The following is a 20711-nucleotide window of genomic DNA, read 5'->3' on the forward strand; positions in this document are numbered from 1 at the left end:
TGTTTCATTTGTAATGTAAATTGCAACATTGCCAAACAGCAATATTTCATTCTGCCAAACCCACAGACCATACAATGGTTTGTGGCCAAACAAACCCCAAACCCAAGGTTAGTAGATATTTAAGTAGGTTGTCTCGTAACTATAGACCAATCAAATGCTCGCTTTTTAAAGGCGGGAATACGTCACCCATACGACACTTTTAAAATTGCCATAAGCTTCAATGATAATATAAGGTTCAAAAACTTAGGTTTTGCAATATATTTTGGGATTTTCTTGGGCATAGGGATGTTAAGTGGTTCTTATATTAGTAATTATATCAATTTTTTTTTCTAAAATCAATAGTCTGATGACAAAAAATAGAATTGATTATAGTGATAATATTGTGTGTTTTAAATGGAGATAACAGTTTATTTCGCACAAAAACCCAAAAAAAAAACAGTAGAAAAAGTTCAAAAGCAAAAATACTAAATATGTAGGAACTTACTTATTATTTTTTTCCTGGAATTTGCAGCATTTTTATCATATCTAGTGGTAGGCAAAAAAAAACCAATAGGTAATATAAATAATTTATTATTAGATTAAAATACAAAAAATGATTAGTCCTTCAAGCACAAATCTTCAAGCTATATATACTTATCTCATCTAAAAAATATATCATTATTATAACGTACAAAACTACATATAATTGTTTTGACAAACCTTGATATCACGGCTACGAAAACACATTTCACAAGTGTTTATGTACACAAATAACTAAATAATAAGTCTCTATAAATAATATTGTCCTTATACCTATACTTAAAAATAAAAACTAAACAATAACTAAACAAATAAACGAACTAATGATACTATAGAATAGAGACAACAACAAACGTGAACTTAAACTCAGACGTGCAGACAACTGTCCATCAACTGTCAAATTTGACTTTGTCGTATGAGTGACGTAAGCATTCTGCCTTTCCCTCGCTTCGCCTACATAGTTACGAGACAACCTACTTAACATCTGCTAACCTTGCCTCTTATATATCTCTGGCTTGCGGCTATATTCACTGGTACCAAATGTGAAAATCGAAATATAACAAGAACAAGAAAATCTAGCATTCGTTACATACTAAAAAATTCATTATGACTTTTGGAATGATAAAAACATTTATTTAAATACAATACCTGCCTGCACCAAGTCGAAGTAATGAAGAAAGAAAAGTACAATACTCTTTATAATCTGTTAACCATTTCTCATAATATATTCTCAAGAGATACCTAATACAAATAAATATGTTTATTGTTAGAATATCGAGATGTGTAGAATTGTAATTAAAAAGAGACTTTTTAAAGAAATGAATACTTAAAAATAAATAAAAATGGAAATAACAAGTAATACTTTACCACTAGTTTGTGAGCTGATTGTTTACAATTTTAATGATTTGTCTTTAACATATTACAATTTGCTATATTGAATAGTAGGGTAGGATAGGACTAAATTAGATATATAAGAATACAATAATTTTTATATTTTAAATGAAGAATCATAACAGGAATAAAAGCTAATTTTAATATTTGTTATACACAAACAACTATGATTTTATTCTAAATAAAAAATATATATATTTACAGATTTTACCCTAGGATATGGAATCCTGCATTAATTTAGGAAAGACACTATGAATAATAAAGTAGTGAGAATCAATATACTGTACTATATATCGAGGGTGGTGAGCCTATTTGCAGAAAGAACAAAATTAGTAGCAGACTAAAGGCTTCAATGTAGAAAAAGAGGAGAAAAGAGCACAACAGAAACATATCAGAGAAATGGAACTGGCAGAAGACATGCATTGAAAAGCTATAGATTTATTAGATTTAACAATTAAATAATGCTAAGAAAAATTTTGTATATTAATGATCTTTCTGAGTTTTCCCATAACACAAAAATATTTTATAGGGCTCTCAAACATCTTCAACTAAAGGAAGTTCAATAATGTCTTTACTTAGCAATTCATCTTGAAAATTGTCTCCACTTTGACTGGATCATTTCAACTGTAAAGCCACCTCCATTGGCTAAAATCAGAAACTTTCCATTCTGTTACATACCTGGAATTCATTATACAAATTTTCAGGATGTCTTGGTGAATTGTTTGAGGGACTTCATCTGAATTTAAAATCTTATCAATAATATAGAATTATCCATGGTTAAAAAAAATATATATATCCAGGGAGTATCACAAAATTATCAGAATTAAAATCAGTCTTTGATGTATTTAGAGAATTTATTGTAAATTTTGAAAATTTCATGATACACCCTTGATATGATTTGGATACTTAAAGATTTAAAACCCTGTCTTTTTGTTGCAAGTTGCTGTTTTTGAGAATCATGAGTGGAATCTGACAAACTAGGTACTATATCCATACTTTTCATTTTGCAATCTTATAATGTTGACAATTCAAAGAAAACCACCCTTTCCTGTTTCAGAAATCTTCTTTAATCAATAGCACCCATATCACTTGGGATTTATCCATTTTTAAACTTTCAAGATGATAAAAACATTTACTTGAATCTAATGACTAGACCAAGTAAAAGATAGGAGTGAAAAAAAAGGTAGACTTTTATAATCTTTTATTAACAAATGTTTACTACATACAGTAAAACCTTGATATAACAGACTACTTGGGGGGGGGGGGTGTCCGTTAAAGCCGAAAGTCCGTTATATAAAAATATGGTTAAAATAAATCAAAATACTTTTTTTTTGAAAATATATATGTACCCTGTAATTAGATATATATAAAAATACAACATACAAACAAAATTCTATTTAAGTAATTGTCTTCTGACATTCGTCGTGAAGTGACGTTGCTGTGGATATCGACGTGCTTGCTGTTGGTAATCCCGTTTTGAACAAGTTTCGTTTGCACTTTCCATGTTTGCTGTTTTTCTATGAACACCTCCCTAAAAACAGTTTATTGGATGAATAATCAATAAATGTTGTTAGATCGTCGAGATGCGATCTTACCTCTGATAACTTCATTTTTAACAGTCTTGTTTGCTATCTTTACTTCCGTCCTCACTTTTAAGGTTCATAACTTCATCTGCTATTTCACTTTCAATCATGATGTTATACTCAGGGTCACCTTCATCTACTTCTAGCGATTGTAAAACATCTTCCTCAGCTACATGTTCTCCGGCATTATTATGTATTGTCCTACAGAAATTAGTAACTTTCAACCCTTCTAAATCTATGTCTGCATCTTGGCCAACAAATTCTTCCAACCATTTTTTAATGTTTGCTCTTTCACCTCCTCCCATGCTACAGCAAAATTAAAAATTATTGATTTTAAATTGTAAGACCTTAAGTTTTGCAAGGTACGTTGCGCTCTTGTATCTTCTGCATTATCTCCATCGTACAATACAACCATTACTTCGTCTAAAAACTTTCTGCGATATATTCGTTTGGCTGCCAAAATTATTCCCTGATCCATAGGTTAAATAAGCGATGTTGTATTTTTTGGCAAAAACATACACCTGAAATTTCCATCTTCTGAACGTAGAATATTTTCAGAGAGGTGAGCAGGAGCGTTGTCTAAAAGCAATAAACATTTCACCTCTTCTGACGGTATTCCCAATTTCTTCTCTTGAAATTTTCTCACTGAAGGTACAATTTCTTTGAAAAACCAATTTTTGAAAATATCTGAGGTGAACCATGCCTTCTTAGAGCTATAGTATGAAAGGGGCATATGATGCATTATGTCTTTTAAAACTCTAGGTTTGCGAGATTTGCCAACCACTACAGGTGTCAATCTATGCGATCCATCAGCGTTAGCACAAAGCAGTGCCAAGATCCTCGTCCTTGCTGATTTTTCTTCCAGAATCCGATTTTTCATATTTGGAGGCTTGTGCGCTTTCATGCAAAGTAACAATATAACGCCATAACAAACCAGTTTCGTCAACATTGTAAATCTGAGATTCTAATAGCATTTCGTTACTTACTTGGTATAATTGCTACTAATTTTTGCGTAAAAGGTTCTGTTTCTTCTTTTGGTGGAGTTGAAGCTTCGCCGTAAATTCTTTTATTCATGATTCCGTGCCTTTTACAAAAGCGCCAGAGCCATCCATCACTTACTCTAAATGGTATGTCTATATGATTTGCTAATTTAATTGCAGCAAATTTCAATTCGACTGCTCGGACCAGGATCCCACTAGAACGTTGTTACCCATACCATTTTAAGATTGCTTCTTCCAGTGCAGTTCCACGAGCCAATTTCATTCGTTTTCCAAGATTGCTATGCTTTCCTACATCACACATGAATGCAAATTTATTTATTTTGTATTTGTTTTTTTTATGTCCGAAAGTTTGCTTTTTTATGCCATATTGATTACATCGTTTACATATCGTTGCTTTGGAATAACAAAGTTCTATGTTGTGCGGATGCCATTTTGAGTTACAGGCGATCAAAGTTTTAAAGTTATACATTTGTTTTTTTGTTGATACTGCACGAAGATTATATTGGTGTAAATTACTAAAAAATAATAATCTAGCATATGTACTATTTTGTTTACATATATAATAAACAGAATAAATAAAAAAATAGCATCAAAACGCAGTTAGAACTTTGTTTCTAAATCTCAACGCTTTCCAGTTATTTAACATAGTTCTATCTTCCACATACACCCTTGTTTTATAAATGAGATTTCAATTATATATCACTTACTAAGAAAGGAGAAAATAGTACTAATTATATTAAAAAATGTTTATTTCATATAAGATCATCATACGAGATGGAAACGAAATAAACGTTACATACTTAATGTATAATAATAATAATAAATAACAGTTTATTTTAAAGAATTCAGAAACGCTTGAAAATATTGTTTATCAATATCGGGCATACTCATATTCATCATTTTTTTAATTGCTTTCACTTTATCTTCAGAGAGCTCATTTTTTGGAGGTAAGAGGATTGGTAGGGGAGACCGGGGAGAGTTCGGACACAGGGAGACATCGGACACATTTGAATTTCGCACATTTTTGAAGATGCACTGTTGTCATTTGGTAAACACAACCTTATTTGTACATAATTATAGGTTATGTATTGACAGCTGTGATTTCGGTCGTAGTCACAGAGTTATCTATTGTAAAGTGTTTTGTCGAGTTTTGTTCTAAAAATATCGGTGCAATCCAGAAGATATATTTTAAAATACATAGACTTACCACGTATAAAACTTTGGTGCTGTAATCTACTATACTTATTTCATTAATTTGCGTTTATGTTGTTGCAATATTTAGGTAAGTTTTTTTATAAACCCATTGTATTACCAATGTTTGCATTAGGGGAGAGTTCGGACACAGTGTCCGAACTCTCCCCTGTGTGTCCGAAGTCTCCCCTGATCTGTAGTTATTCTATTTTTCTCTTACAGCTCATAATGCCCCGTACATATACAAGGGTAACAGAACGACAATTTTCTGCAGACACTATGAAAAATGCCACATCAGAGGTGCTTGACGGCAAATTGAGCATTCGGAATAGCGCCAAAACCTACGGCGTTCCTAAATCTAGTCTTCTAGATTACATAAAGAAAGCTAGAGCTGTGGGTATAGACAACGTAACATTCTCTCCAAATTTCAAGCAATCTCAAGTGTTTACCGATATAATGGAAAAAATGCTTGAAAAATATTTATTAGATTGTTCTTCCATGTTTCATGGACTAACGCCTAAAGCTGCAAGACGTTTAGCTTTTGAATTTGCCAAGAAAAACCATGTTAAAATGCCTACTACATGGAGCGAAAATGAAGAAGCTGGAACAGATTGGTTTTCAGGTTTCATGAAACGTCATCCTGTACTATCTATTAGAACACCTGAAGCCACTAGTCTCGCTAGAATGACGAGTTTTAACAAAGTTACTGTTGAGACGTTTCAAAATAAATTAGAAGAAGTTTTACGTCGTCATTCTTTTGGATCTTCAGCGATTTTCAATTTAGATGAAGTGAGTCAATTAACAATTTTGTTTAGTTATTTTGATAATTAATATCACTTATTTTTTAGACTGGGGTTACTACAGTTCAGCGTGTACCTAAAATAATTGGAAGAAAAGGTCAACATCAAATAGGGCAGGTGACCTCACGTGAACGTGGAGAATTAGTTACACAAGTGGGCATAATTTCTGCTGATGGAAAAGCATTGCCTCCTATATGGGTATTCCCACGGCAACGTTTTGATGAAAACCGCATGATGAAAGGGGTTCCTCAAGTTGCTTTAGGATTAGTATCTCCTTCAGGATGGATGACAAGTGATAATTTTTTGAAAGTACTTAAACATGTTGTCAAAAATACACTCTGCTCTGATACTAATAAAATTTTACTAATCATGGATAACCACGAGTCCCATCTCTCAGTGGAGGGACTTGATTACTGCAAAGAAAATGGAATTACTGTTTTGACACTACCACCTCATACTTCTAATAAGTTACAACCTTTGGACCGAACAGTGTTTGGTCCTTTCAAAAAGTTTTTTAATGATGGTGCTAATTCCTGGATGTTGTCTAATCCTGGTCAGACACTTTCTATATATGACTTGCCTGCTATTTGTTCTTCTGCTTGGGACAGAGCTGCCAATCCAGTTAATATTAAAAGTGGTTTCAAGTGTACAGGTATTTGGCCTTTTGACAGGAATATATTCGGAGAAGAAGAGTTCTTATCTTCTTACGTGACAGATAGACCAATGCCTACTACAGAACCGGAACTCGGAAAAAGAGATTTTGATAGCTTGTCCAAACCGGGGCCAAGCAAAGTTTTAGTTTCTCCGAGTCACTCAACTTCTCCAAACATCATTTCTCCAGAAATGGTTAGACCGTTTCCCAAGGCGCCAGAACGTAAAACATCAAATAGAGGGAGGCCTAAGGGCAAATGTATCATTGCCACGGATACTCCAGAAAAAGACGAAATTGCCAACAGGAAACTAAAACGATCTGTTACAAGGAAAGTAAATCCTAAAAAAAGACAGAAAGTCACTAAAAAAATTGTTGAAACATCTTCTTCTTCTTCCTCTGAAGACATAATGAGCAATGAAAAATCCTCTGACTTCATAGAGCAAGATGACGAAGTGGATACAGAAGAAACAAATATTGCAAATGGTCAGTTTATAATTGCCAGAGTTTATGGAAAAACACCAGCTACATTTCGGCACTATGTTGCAGAAATTCAGGAAAAACAGATAAAAGGATACGACGTAAAATTTTATAAAAAACATGCCACTTCTAATCGATTTATCTCCACTGAAGAAGATGCTTTTGTTATATTTGAAGACATAAAATGTATTTTACCGAAGCCCTTGAAAGATACACGTCAAAGATATGAAAATATGATCTATTTTAATACAGATTTAGAAGATTATTCATTGCATTAATTTTTTAATATCTAAACATGTCTATTTTTTTTAAATACATTTTTATAAGTAACATATGTTGTACTGTCCGAAGTCTCCCAGTACTGTCCGAAGTCTCCCAGTTCCTAGTCCGAAGTCTCCCCGTTTCTGGGGAGACTTCGGACAAATGACCCCCTGCAATATTTTTTTATTTTTGTTGTTAATTTATTGATTTGATATATTCTGCTCTTGATTGGTTATGCCTGAACCTTGGAAGCTTAAGTTAACTACTTTAAAAGGTAAATATATCAATACACTTTTCTAATAAAAATTAATTTTTAAAAATGGTCCGAACTCTCCCCGGTCTCCCCTATATTATTGAAAACAGGGCATTGTTCTCTCCGATTAGTAATAATGCCATGTCGAGAACCTTTTTTGCCACGGGTTCTTGGACCACCTCGTTTGGAATGGGGAACATATTGTGGTATAGTATTTCGTAGAGATACTTTTGTAAATATGTTTTCTGAGTGAGAGAGCTTATATTCTGCTTCTGCTAAGTTTTGTGTAAATTTAATTCACACTACTTTGGAAAATGGAATTTTTCTAAAAGCCAAATTTTTGGAACAAGTTTCATAGTCTTTAAAATCGTTATCTTTTAATTGCAAAATAACATAAGGATGTCTTTGATTCACAGACTTCAAATTGCGTATAAATGAAAGTGGTGAATAAAATTCCACTTTTTCCATAAATCTTTCAATGTTACTATGCACATTATCTACTTCTTGAATTGCTCCATGACCTGGTGTAGAAAACTTCATGGTAAGACTTTCTAATTCCGATTTATGATTCTGAGATATACAAGAATGTGACTAGATTAGTGATATTATTATCTTCCAAAACTCTATCCAAAATTTTATGAAAAGCACTAGCCAGCACGTTGCCGCTCCTTCCTTGTTTTTCTTCTGTCCATATGACACAATAAACCGTTTTTGTTACAGAGTAATATGCAGTCAAGTTATAGATGTTTAATTTTTGCAAATAAAAAAAATGGCCAACTTCCGATCTTGGACACGCTATCACATTCTGTAAATCAAAACTAAGAACAGGTGTTCCGTTTTCCCTATCAGTATTTCTTTCTAGCCTCATACTATTTTTTATTTTAATATGTTCTTCAAAATTCTGGTGTTCCTCTTCTGTCAAAAGTGTGTCCTAACTTTTAAGTTTGTAGTCTTCACACTTTACACAACGGTCCATTTTAGGGATATGAAAACCATAATTGAACTCATTGTTGAACACAAAGCGGTAATATGATAATTTAACTGGATCTTTTCCTAGTTCTTCACACCACTTCAAGTACAAGTCGTATAATTTTGCTACACTTAAACTGGCTTCCAAATACTTCCGTTTAGTCGTTTGTGGACAATAATGGGATTCAATTATTGGAAATAAGTTAACAATATTTTACAAAAATTATTAAACTATAAGTACTTTTTAGCCGACAATACTCTCGAGTTCTTTCTAACGAATTGTAAATACAATCTAGACAAAACAAAGAAAAATTTAACGACATATTATTCTATAAGAAAAGAAATACCTGAAGTGTACCGCCATTCAAATCCACAATCACCAGAAATGGAGAATTGCTGGGATATGGGGTGAGTAAAGTAAAACAAATTAAATATATACATTAAACAGCATTAACCTTCCGTAACTCGCGCCAATTTTCTGTGATCAAATACTCTCACACGGTGCAAAAGACCGTTTCCGAAAATGTGGGTCAGTAATATTTTTTAATTTTTATTTGAAAATTGTGTACCATTATCTTATTTACTGAATATATGATCATATAATTTTGTAGATATGCGTTTGTTCCAACATTATATTACTTTAATGAAAAGCTAGCTACTTTTCATAGTAATCAATTAATATAAAAAACTTGGAAATTAAAAAAAAATATTGAATATTGTTAAATTTGTTTACTAGGAACTTGAAGAAACTAATTCAATACACAACAAAACAAAAATAAAGAGTAATTGCAAAAAAAAATAGAAATATTAATTAACATTTTCATAACATCAATTACACAATGATGTAACATGTTCCAACCAAACACAGATATTTTGTGCATATTTGGCAATATTTTGTTTTTATATTTTTCCGCCAATCACTAACAGCAATTGTTCCGCTGGCAAGTCACATATCTCCACCTCATAATTTATCCACCACATCTACTCTGCTCTTCGTCTCAGGTTTATTTGTGGTAGGATCAAAATCATCTCCATGGTGCGTTGTAGAGATGAGTAGGACGTTTCGATTTTTTTTTGGAATATGCGAAACTAAGGTGATTGCGTCGTAAAAATCAAACATTGAAGAGCCTATGCACCGGCCATTATTTTGTACAAATTCTAATGGCAACTGGTTCTAATGGCAGCAGAATGAGAATAGCATTTTTTAATGTTGCTCTTAAATTTTTCTAGCAATATTCGTATTGGAACCAGCTTATCTACTTGTATTCTTTCATTTCTTGTGTGAATGTTATCAAATCGCAACACTGCAAAAGAAATTAAAATCTAGGCTTACTAATTACAAGCCGGAAAGTTTCAATGCGAGTGCCATCTGTTTTCCACAGATCCCCCAAATTCATATGACCTTCTAATGTCTAGAGCCTGACCCACTACTCTGAGCCGCGTAATGTAGGTTGTCTATTATGAATTTGAATCGGGGAAATTACTGATAGACTCACGCATGACGTCCGACATCGGATAATCATTTTTTACTAAAATAGATGTTATAATAATTATTTTTCTTCCAAAAACGAATTGTCATTAGAACAGACAATTTTAGTTCTATCATATAATGATTTAATAAAGCCTTTTTTATGTGCTAAATAATGTATTTCGAAACGGGGAAATTATTCATTTATAGATATTACAAAGAAAAGGTCTCTAAAACGTTTTTAAGCAAGCCAAAAAAATCACATTACAAGGAATGAATGAATCAAATATGTAGCACTTTTTTTGTAGATGTATTATTCAAAAACAAACTGAAGTTATTACTATAAACAAGGATCTGTATAGCTGTGGCTATGCTTGACTTAAATAAAACAACGATTATATAGAAAAAAAATCACAAATATCATTAAAATTATCTATATTTTTTAAATGGTAATATAATTTGGTACATTGATTTTTATATTTAATATTTTCTAAGTAAGTTTTTATATAAATAAATAGTCTATATATAAATGTACCATTAGATGAAACTTTGAAAACAATTAGGACCAAATTGCAAAATGATTGATTAACAACTTGAACCAAATTAAATGTGTCAGCTATAACGGAACTGTTGACATTATCTACTGACAACACTTATTTTCATCTACAGTCTGTCCCAAACCCTTCTTTCAGTGTGTCACTAATTTTGACGCTATATAGGATTTTAAGAATGTCGAGAATTATGGCATGGCATTTTAGTTAAATCTGACAGTTGAAGGATCGTAATCGGCTAAATGCGAAAATGTTATTTTTTGAAAATGTGGAGTAAAAACTTTAAGAATTCAATTTTTTTTAATTTACATATTAGAGGACCCGTCCTGTATAAAAATTTTTATTGTGCATTATATTGGAACGGCAGTTTGTCATAATTCCTATTCTATACACTCCAAGGAAAGTGCTTAATTAGCTAAGATTTATTTATGTATTTATTATTATTTATTACAAACACTATGGCTAAAATGTATAGTATTTAAACTACTAATGTGAATATTTTTTAGAATAATTTAAAACTTACTTCACGAACGGCAGAAACTGGTAATAAGGTTGTCCCAGCCTCTTTTTCTAATTGAAAATAATTTAATAATTTTAATATTAGTCTTTGTTCATTCTCGGTATATCTCGGCATATTTAAAATATTTTTATGACAATAAATACAAAATTAAATTTTCACTGTAAAATGTCTAAAAATACTATCCTGGAATGACAATTATCATTTTATCAGTTGACATTGTCAAAGTACTGTCACTATCAAGACCATCTGCGTCAAATTATATTTATGCGCATTATTGATTGGATATCTATTTAGCGTATTCTAAACTCCGACCAATTATATATCCGTAAGTAGAATTCGCTTTAATATACAAATACCCGTGAACGAAATATAATTTTCTAAGTTCTATGTATAATAATCACAGACTCACGTTTTTTTCTGTCACTTCTAGCTTAATGCGTTAGAGAGAATTCGATAAACTGTGACGCACTGAAAGAAGGGTTTGGGATGAACTATAAACAATGATTTCTATAAACAAAATTTTTTGGGCTGTGCTTTAAATCCATAATTAGCTAATATATTGATGGAAGACTTCAAAACAAATATTCCTAATCAAAATTTAAAGCTCACAATATGTTGGAAATATGTAGATGATCTGTTGGAAACACTTCTGATTAATATAAATAAAAGGTAAAAAGGAGGAGTCAATAAAACTTACAATGGAAAAGAAATAAAATAAATCGTTGCCTTTTCTGGATGTTTTAATCTCAAAGGAAAATAGTGGATATGGGACTCATGTATACAAAAAACCAACACATATGGAACATATATCTAAATTATAAATCAAATCACAACATAAATATTAAAAAGGGAGTCATTAAATCATTATATGATAAAACTAAAATTGCCTGTTCTAATGACAATTTGTTTTGGAAGAAAAATAATTATTAACATCTATTTTAGTCAAAAATGATTATCGGATGTCGGACGTCATGCGTAAGTCTGTCAGTAATTTCCCCGATTCAAATTCATAATACTCAACCTACATTACGCGGCTCAGAATAGTGGGTCGGGCTCTAGACATTAGTATATGACCTGCTTTGCTAATAGCAGCAAGATAAAGAAGACTAACTAGAGCTTTGATTTCGGCAATGTCGGTGGGTTTCGCATCTCTTTGTCTGCCTGCAAGAATCTTGCAATAAAATTTTAGCAAACGGTAACCTTACATCCATAGTATCCGACGTAGTACAATTACTAATATCGGGTTGTATTGTTTAGTTTATTTTTCAAGTTATAATAAATACCTTCATTAGTTTCTTTCACTTCAATAAATATTGTGTATAATTACATTATGTTTGTTTATGTAGGTACTCTCTTACTTGAAACTACTGTTAAACAATCATAGTAACTTGTTTACGAAAATCGGTTTACTATAAAAACGTCAACGACCCACCTCTACTCGTTACCTTTGTCCTTACTTTGATTCGGTGCTTTGACGCATCGAGAGATCGGGAGACGAGACGTTGCCAAATAATTTTGTATGAAGCTTTTCTATTGTGGCATCAAATGCAGTTTATTATTTTTAATGGGAATAAGGCACAATGTGACTTTAAAATAAGCTTATTTTGATGTTTAGATTTTTAATGCGGAAATCGTACTTAAAATACGAAACATTAACAAATTTTATTTATATAAAACGATTTCCGAAGTGGAAATCAAAATGTTATATTATAGTTATTGTAAAGTAAAATTGTGGCATATTCCCAATAAAAAACAGTAAGCTGCCATTTAAATCCATTTAGCCCAAATTTGATTATCTTAGAACATTGTTCAAATGCTAAAAAGACATTTGGCAACGTCGAATTTTCCCTTTGGCAACGTCGAAGGGCTGACCTAATATACCTCTCTCTTTTTAAACAGGTGTTTCTCACTCCATCTCACGGAAGGTCCATACCGACCAAACTTTTACCTATACGGTTATATATATATATATATATATATATATATATATATATATATATATATATATATATATATATATATATATATATATATATATATATATATATATATATATATATATATATATATATATATATATATATATATATATATATATATATATATATATATGTGCTCCTTGTATAGAATGCAATAATAAACCCCCCCTATGTGAAACAGTATATGATTTACCAGATTTGATGATTTGCCTGTGCAAGCCGACATGCTTATACAAGGTATAGTCCTTTTACAAAAAAACTTGAGGTACACATCATTTCAACAAAACAAACCTACTGAGCATGGAAAAGTCACCCAGGCTCATCTCCGACCATTCACCCATTTTTATTTTATATATAAATTTTAGGACCAAACCCCCAGTCACCAACCATTTTGATAATTTGGATTCATAACTTTCCTTAAACTTACTTTGTGTGGAATGATTTTAATCTTTTCTATCGGCCTCCCTTGGTCAAACTCTTCTTCGGGTTTGGTTTTTTCACTTTCTGTTCTTCCAGATTCAGTAAATATTGTGACGATTAGGGTTTATAGAAAATAATTTATAAGTTATATACTACATAATATTAGATATTTGGTTGTTTTAAATAAGTTATATACTAGAGAATTTAATAAAAATATATTTATGTGAGGGCATTTTTAATAAATTAGCATATTATAATAATTGTAAAAAGTTGTATTTAGTAATTTTAATGTTGTAAATAGATTTAAGTGAGCCATGTGCTTAGGCAACCAAAAATACTCTCGGAGATTGACAGATATTTATACTCTGAAGTGACGTTTAAGAATATTTACGAATATAAAGTGGTTTATAATAATATATTGTTTGAAATGTGTATTTTATTAAATTAGAATGTTAAGTTACTAATTTAATTATATATTCTGATCTGAAAAGCCTAAATGTAAACAAAATTATTAATAGAAAAGAATGGAATTCTCTGGATCTCCGGAGATGGCCATGTTTGCGAAATGGTTTGTTCCAGAAAATTCAGACAAGTAGTTAATGGAACAAATTGGAACATGATCTCTTACGAGATGGTTCTAGAAATCCGAAAGATATAAATACCCGTGATTTGGATTCAAGATGGCAGTTTTTAGCAGTTTTATCATGAAAGTTAGTTAGAAGATAGATACATTTACTTAGTGAAGTCAATTGTTCAGAAGTTTTTGGAAGTTTTTAGTCAGAAGTCAAGCAGTTTATTATGAAAGTTAGTTAGAGTCAGTGAATCAAGTACAAATAGTCCAATTGTTTAATATAGTGAGTTAAATGAAGATTAAAAATTATGCTTTAATGCACATTTATAATTATACACAAATAATTATTGAAGATTAAAAAAAAGTATATTGGAAGAAATTAAATTATATTATGGTTGGAGATTAGTATAAATCAACTTATAATAAGTGGATATTGGTATATTGAAAAGAAGAATAAATATAAATGCTGTTTGCTGGTTTGATTGGTGGTATATAAATGATGGTGAAGAAAAATATATCTTAGATTGGTAGAAGCTGATAATTGGAAAAAGAAATTTCACAAAAACAAGGATAACCGAAGTACGAAGACATTCAGTGGTGATTAGAATATATATAGTGGAAAACAGTTCATTTAGGCATTCAGTGAAAGAAAGGTACAAAATTTTGTTAATATAATTTAGTTAGTGTCATAACAATTTCAATTTTGAAGATAGTTTTGTTTAAATTTTAGATTGTCTATAGAATTTAATTAGTTTTATAAGAATATCAATTTAAAGATAGTTTATTTTAAATTTACATTGACTAGGTTAGATATATATGTGTGTTTCATAATAGTTATAATAAAGATAATTTAAAAAAGTACTTACAAGCTAATTCTTTGAGAACCGCGATAAAAACCCTATATATTATAATATTAAAAATACTCATTGCTCATCATTCAAACAAAAAAAAAACACATCATAACAATTTGGCACCCAACGCGGTGGCTCTCTATTTAAAAGAATTAGTTTGGGAAGATAAGTGCTCTCATATAAGTAAATTAATTATCAGTAAAAAAAAAAAAAAAAATTATAGATTTTATTTTTAATTATATTTGAACAAGTAAAGTCTCAAAATGTCTCAAGGAAAGAAAGGTACAAGAAGCAAAAAGAATGAAGAAGATGTGGAAGTAGAAACACAACCTATACAAGAGGAGAGTTTAGTTCAAGTTCCACAAGATACTTCAGAAATGAATCCAGAAAGAGAGGAAAATGTCAATATGGCAGCTTTGATGTCATTAATGATGCAGATGAACAAGACAATGGAAGAGAATGCAAAAGAAATCAAAGAAGACATGAAAAAAATGGAACAGAAAATGGAAGAGAATTCAAAAGAAATCAAAGAAGACATAAAAAAATTGGAAGAGAATTCAAAAGAAGTCAAAGAAGACATGAAAAAAATGGAACAGAAATTGGAAGAGAATTATAGAAAATTAGAAAAGAAAATAGAAGATAATAATAATAAAATTGTAAAACAAATGGATAAAAAACTTGAAGCTGCAGAGAAAAAAGTAGCAAATGAAATAAAAAGTATACGGAATGACTACAAGAAACGGATAGACAATGAGAGGACAGAAGTAAAGAGGATTATTCAAGATAATAAGATAGATATAGAACAGAAAATAGAGTTACAGAAATGTAACTTAGAAGTAAAAATTAACGAAGACAGGAGAAACACAGAAGAAAAATTAGACGATATACAACAAAATATCCAAATAAATTGTAATCAAATAAGAAATGTGGAACAGAGAATAGATGATATTTCACAAATGAGAGACATAGGGAGACCTTACTTAAATTTAACAAATGAGACTGGGATTAAATTCTCTGGTAATATAAAAAATTTGCATCCTAGAGTATACATAAATAGTTTAAAACATAAATTAAGATTTGTGAATAATATTAATGATATTAAAGATTATATTAGAATGACATTAAATGACAATGCAGCAACTTGGTTTGCTAGTATTGAGAATGATTTAGATAATTTTCAAACATTTGAAAATAAATTTTTAAATTATTATTGGGGTGAATTAGAGCAAGCCAAGTTTAGAGAAATTCTATATTTTGGAAAGTATAATCAAAATTTAAAATCAAATATGGTAGATTATGCATTGAAATTGATAACAGTTGCAAAATATTTAGAACCACCACTTAGAGAGGATGAAACAGTCTTAAATGTATCTAGACATTTTGATGCTGATGTTGTGCAAACCGTAACTGTACAAAATATTCAAACAATAGATAGTTTTATTAATTTTATTCAAAGAATACAAAGAGGCAATATGACAAGTAATAATAACAACAGAAAAAACAATAATAACTTTCAACAATATAGACAATCATATAACAATAACACTAGATATGGTAATAATTTACAAAATTTTAATGATAATAACAGTAATCAAAATAGACAGAACTTTAATAATAATACTAGTTATAATAGACAAAATTTTAATAATAATACTAATTATAATAGACAACATTTTAATAACAGTACTAATAATAATAGACAAGATTTTAACAATAGAAGAAATACAGAGCGACCTAACTATAACAGACAGGTAAATTGTGTTCGAAGGAATAGAAGCTGCGAAGACAGGGAACGAAGTAGTACAAGGCAGGAAAATATGAGTAGAAGTCATAGTAGGGAAAGACATAGGACATCAGATCCAAGTGGTCAGATACAATCTGAGAATTCTAATAATCAAAATTTTGTTCAGTAAACTTTCTGAATTACAAGTTAGGCCATTGCTATTATGAAAAACCTACTGAATTTATTTCTTTAGATGAGTATAAAATTATTGACTCTATTAATTTAATTTATATAAATGCTTTGGCCAAAAATAAAATGATTAAAATTATGATAGATACTGGTTCAGAAAGTACTTTAGTCTCGGAAAATTTTATTTTTAATACATTAAAACTATCAGATATAATAAAGATTCCAAAAATTAAAATTATTGGTGCAAATAATAAGAAGTTGGGTGAAATTGATAAACTAGCCAATTTTAAAATTAATATTCTTAATAAAGAAATTAATATGCAAGGATTTATTGTCAAGGATTTATGTGTTGATATATTAATGGGAAATGATGAATTGGAAAAGAAGAAAGTAAAGATAGATTTTGAAGAAAAAATGGTAACTTTGGAAGGGCAAATAATTAAATTTATGCAGAAAGATGAGGTGGAAGAAGGAATAAGAGTTGATAGGATATTATTAAAAGAAAATAATGATGTTTATGAAGAAGAAATGTATTTTGATGATAGGGAAATGTCCCAAAAGAATGTAAAGAATAATGGTAGTGAATATTTAAGGAATGGAAATTTTAAGCAGATGGATGCCTACGAGGCGGAGTGCGTAAAATTGGAAGCTAGGAATAATGAGTACATAATGAAGAATAATGTTATTTGTAAAGAAGAAGATATGATGAAAGTTTTAAATTGCCCTGAAGAATATAAATCAATAGTCATTTCCATATTGCAGCAACACAAGGGACTTGTCAATAAAGAAAATAGAATTGCACAGAATTATATCCATAGTATAAGAGTTAAGGAGGAAAAAGATTTTAAAACAAAATCATACCCAATACCATATAAATACAGAGAAGAAGTAAACAAAACAATTAATAATATGTTAGAAGATGGGATCATTGAGAAGGCAGACACACGTTTTATTAACCCCATAGTAGTAGTACGAAAAAGATCAGGTGAAATCAGGTTATGTTTGGATGCAAGGAATATTAACAAGATTACTGAAAAGCAATTTGAAGCACCAATGAGTATAGATGGAATATTAGGAAGAATTACAGGAATGTCATTTTTCACTAAAATCGATTTACAGCATAGTTTTTGGTTAATACCTCTAGAAAGAAAAAGTAGACAGTATACAGGATTTCAGATAGATGGAGTAGTATATCAATTCAAAGTAGTACCATTTGGACTTCAATCATCTTGCAGTGCTCTATGTAGATGTCTTCATGATATTTTGGATCAATATGAACATTTTGTAATTCACTACATTGATGATATATTAATTTTTTCTAAAACGGCTGAAGATCATGAGAAACACCTAAAAATTATAATAAATAGATTAGACAAAGTTGGACTAAAAATAAATCAAGAAAAATGTACATTTTTTCAAAAAGAAGTCATATATCTAGGTTATAAACTTAACACTAAGGGAATCGAAATGGATCCAGAACGGACACAAGTCATTCAGGAATATAAAACACCACACAATTTAAGAACTTTAAGAGGATTTATTGGAATAATCAATTATTATAAAAGGATGATACCAGATCTAAGTATAAAAGAAATTCCATTACTTGAACTACTGAGAAAAGGTGTAAAATGGAGATGGGATCAGAGAAGAGAACTAGCATTCCAAGAAATTAAAAACATTTTTCTGTCAAATTTGAAAATATACTATCCTGACTACACACAGCCATTCATATTAAGAACAGATGCATCCATAGAGAGATTATCAGGGGTATTATTACAAATACATGATGGGGTCGAATACCCAATACAATTCATTTCAAGAATTACAAAGCCACATGAAAAGGGTTACTCAGTTTCAGAATTAGAACTAGCAAGTATAATACACTGTGTCACAAAATTAAGATTTTATTTGTTGGGTAATGAATTTACTATAGAAACAGATCACCAAGCTTTAACGTCTATATTAAATAACAAATATGGAAACAGTAGAATACATCGGTGGAGTCTAATACTTAGTGATTACTGCTTTGAAATCAAATACATTTCTGGAAAATCCAATATAGTGGCAGATGCTTTATCAAGGTTAGAAAATACACCACAAAAAGGGCAGCGAACAATAAAAATTGGATTAAATCAATTAGTAGAAAGTACTGGATTATATTCTAAAGAAGAAATTATAAGAGATCAGATCAATTTGAGTGAAAAACAAAAAGTCCTTAGGAAAGATGGAGTATATTATAAAATAATAAATGGCATAGAAGTATATGTAATAACTAGAACTTTAGCAAAGAAAATATTGAAAAATTTACATAACAATTATATGCATATTGGTTCAAGAAAGCTATGGATGCTATTTAGGAACAATTATTTTGCAAAGAATGACATAAGTATAGCAAAAGAAATTACTACCCAATGCTCAATATGTCAACTAAACAAAGAAAAGAATTTCAAAAACCAGAACACATATAAATCTAATGTTGTATATGAAAAACTAAATACAGTTTCCATGGATTTTATTTCAAATTTAGTTCTCAGTCCAACAGGAAAAAAGCATATACTAGTGATAGTTGATTTATATACAAAATTTATTAAACTATATCCCTGCTCCAGAACAAATGTTAAAACATTAAAATTATATATTAATCAATTTTTCGAAGAAATAGGACCATTTAGAAATTGCATAATAGATAATGCTACATATTTTAACAACCAAAAATTTCGGACATTTTGTGAGAAAAAGGGAATCAACATTCATTTTACAAGTATCAGACATCCTCAGGCAAATCCTGCAGAAAGATATATTAAAGAAGTTATAAAATATTTAAGGATACTGTGTCAAAATCAACACGAAACTTGGCAGCAACATATACCACAAGTAGAATATTTTTTAAATAATACACATAATTTGAATACAGAGGAAGTACCAGAATATTTAATGTTTGGCCATATAGGAAACAGAAAGTGGATTAGTGAATATAATCAGGATATGTTAGAACAAGTAATGCAGAAAGTGAATAACCGAATTAGGAGGAAAGCTGAAAAATATATCAGAAGACAAAATCGAAATATAAAAAAACCAATCACATTTCAAAAAGGAGACCTAGTGTTAATTCGTTCACTTAGAAAAAGTAATGTTAAAGAAAACCGTTGTAAGAAATTACAACCAATGTTTGAAGGTCCATATACAATTGAAAATCAGAATGGACTAAATAGTTATGTGTTAATAGATGCAGAGAACAGACTAAGAGGCATATTTCATATCAACGACATTTTTCAATATCATGAAGAGATTGAATAATGATTTCTATACCTTTAACACAAATATAATAACACTAATAACTTACTGATAGATCCATTTCATAGATAGATGGTAGATTTCTTTGTTGTGAATAAATTTGACATCATACTTGTTGAATTTTGTACATATGGAAATTGTTTGATACCCTAAAAATCATAATTTGGGGTTAGATACTATAATTGCTATAAAAATGTCTTTCTAATATAATAAAGTGGAAAAACTTACCAATTTATATTGATGAAAGTTATTTTGAATGGAAATAATTCCTAGATTTTGTCTATAAATAAACAGAACACAATATCCATTATATTTTTAATTAAGGTTATATTTTATTCTCTCCATTTGACATGACAGTTTGACCATAGAATAGCCGAACTGTGATCCGTTGTTCTCTGCTTTGACATAGACAGCGAACAGGGATGTATTTAATACATTTTAAATAAAAAAAAAATTGATTTATTAAATTTAATAAGGTATGAGAAAATTAATATTTAAAAAAATAATAAGTAAATTATTTATTTTAAATATTATTTTTGGGGTATTGT

Source organism: Diabrotica undecimpunctata, chromosome 10 (genome assembly GCF_040954645.1).
Source record: "Diabrotica undecimpunctata isolate CICGRU chromosome 10, icDiaUnde3, whole genome shotgun sequence".
Lineage (NCBI taxonomy): Eukaryota > Metazoa > Arthropoda > Insecta > Coleoptera > Chrysomelidae > Diabrotica > Diabrotica undecimpunctata.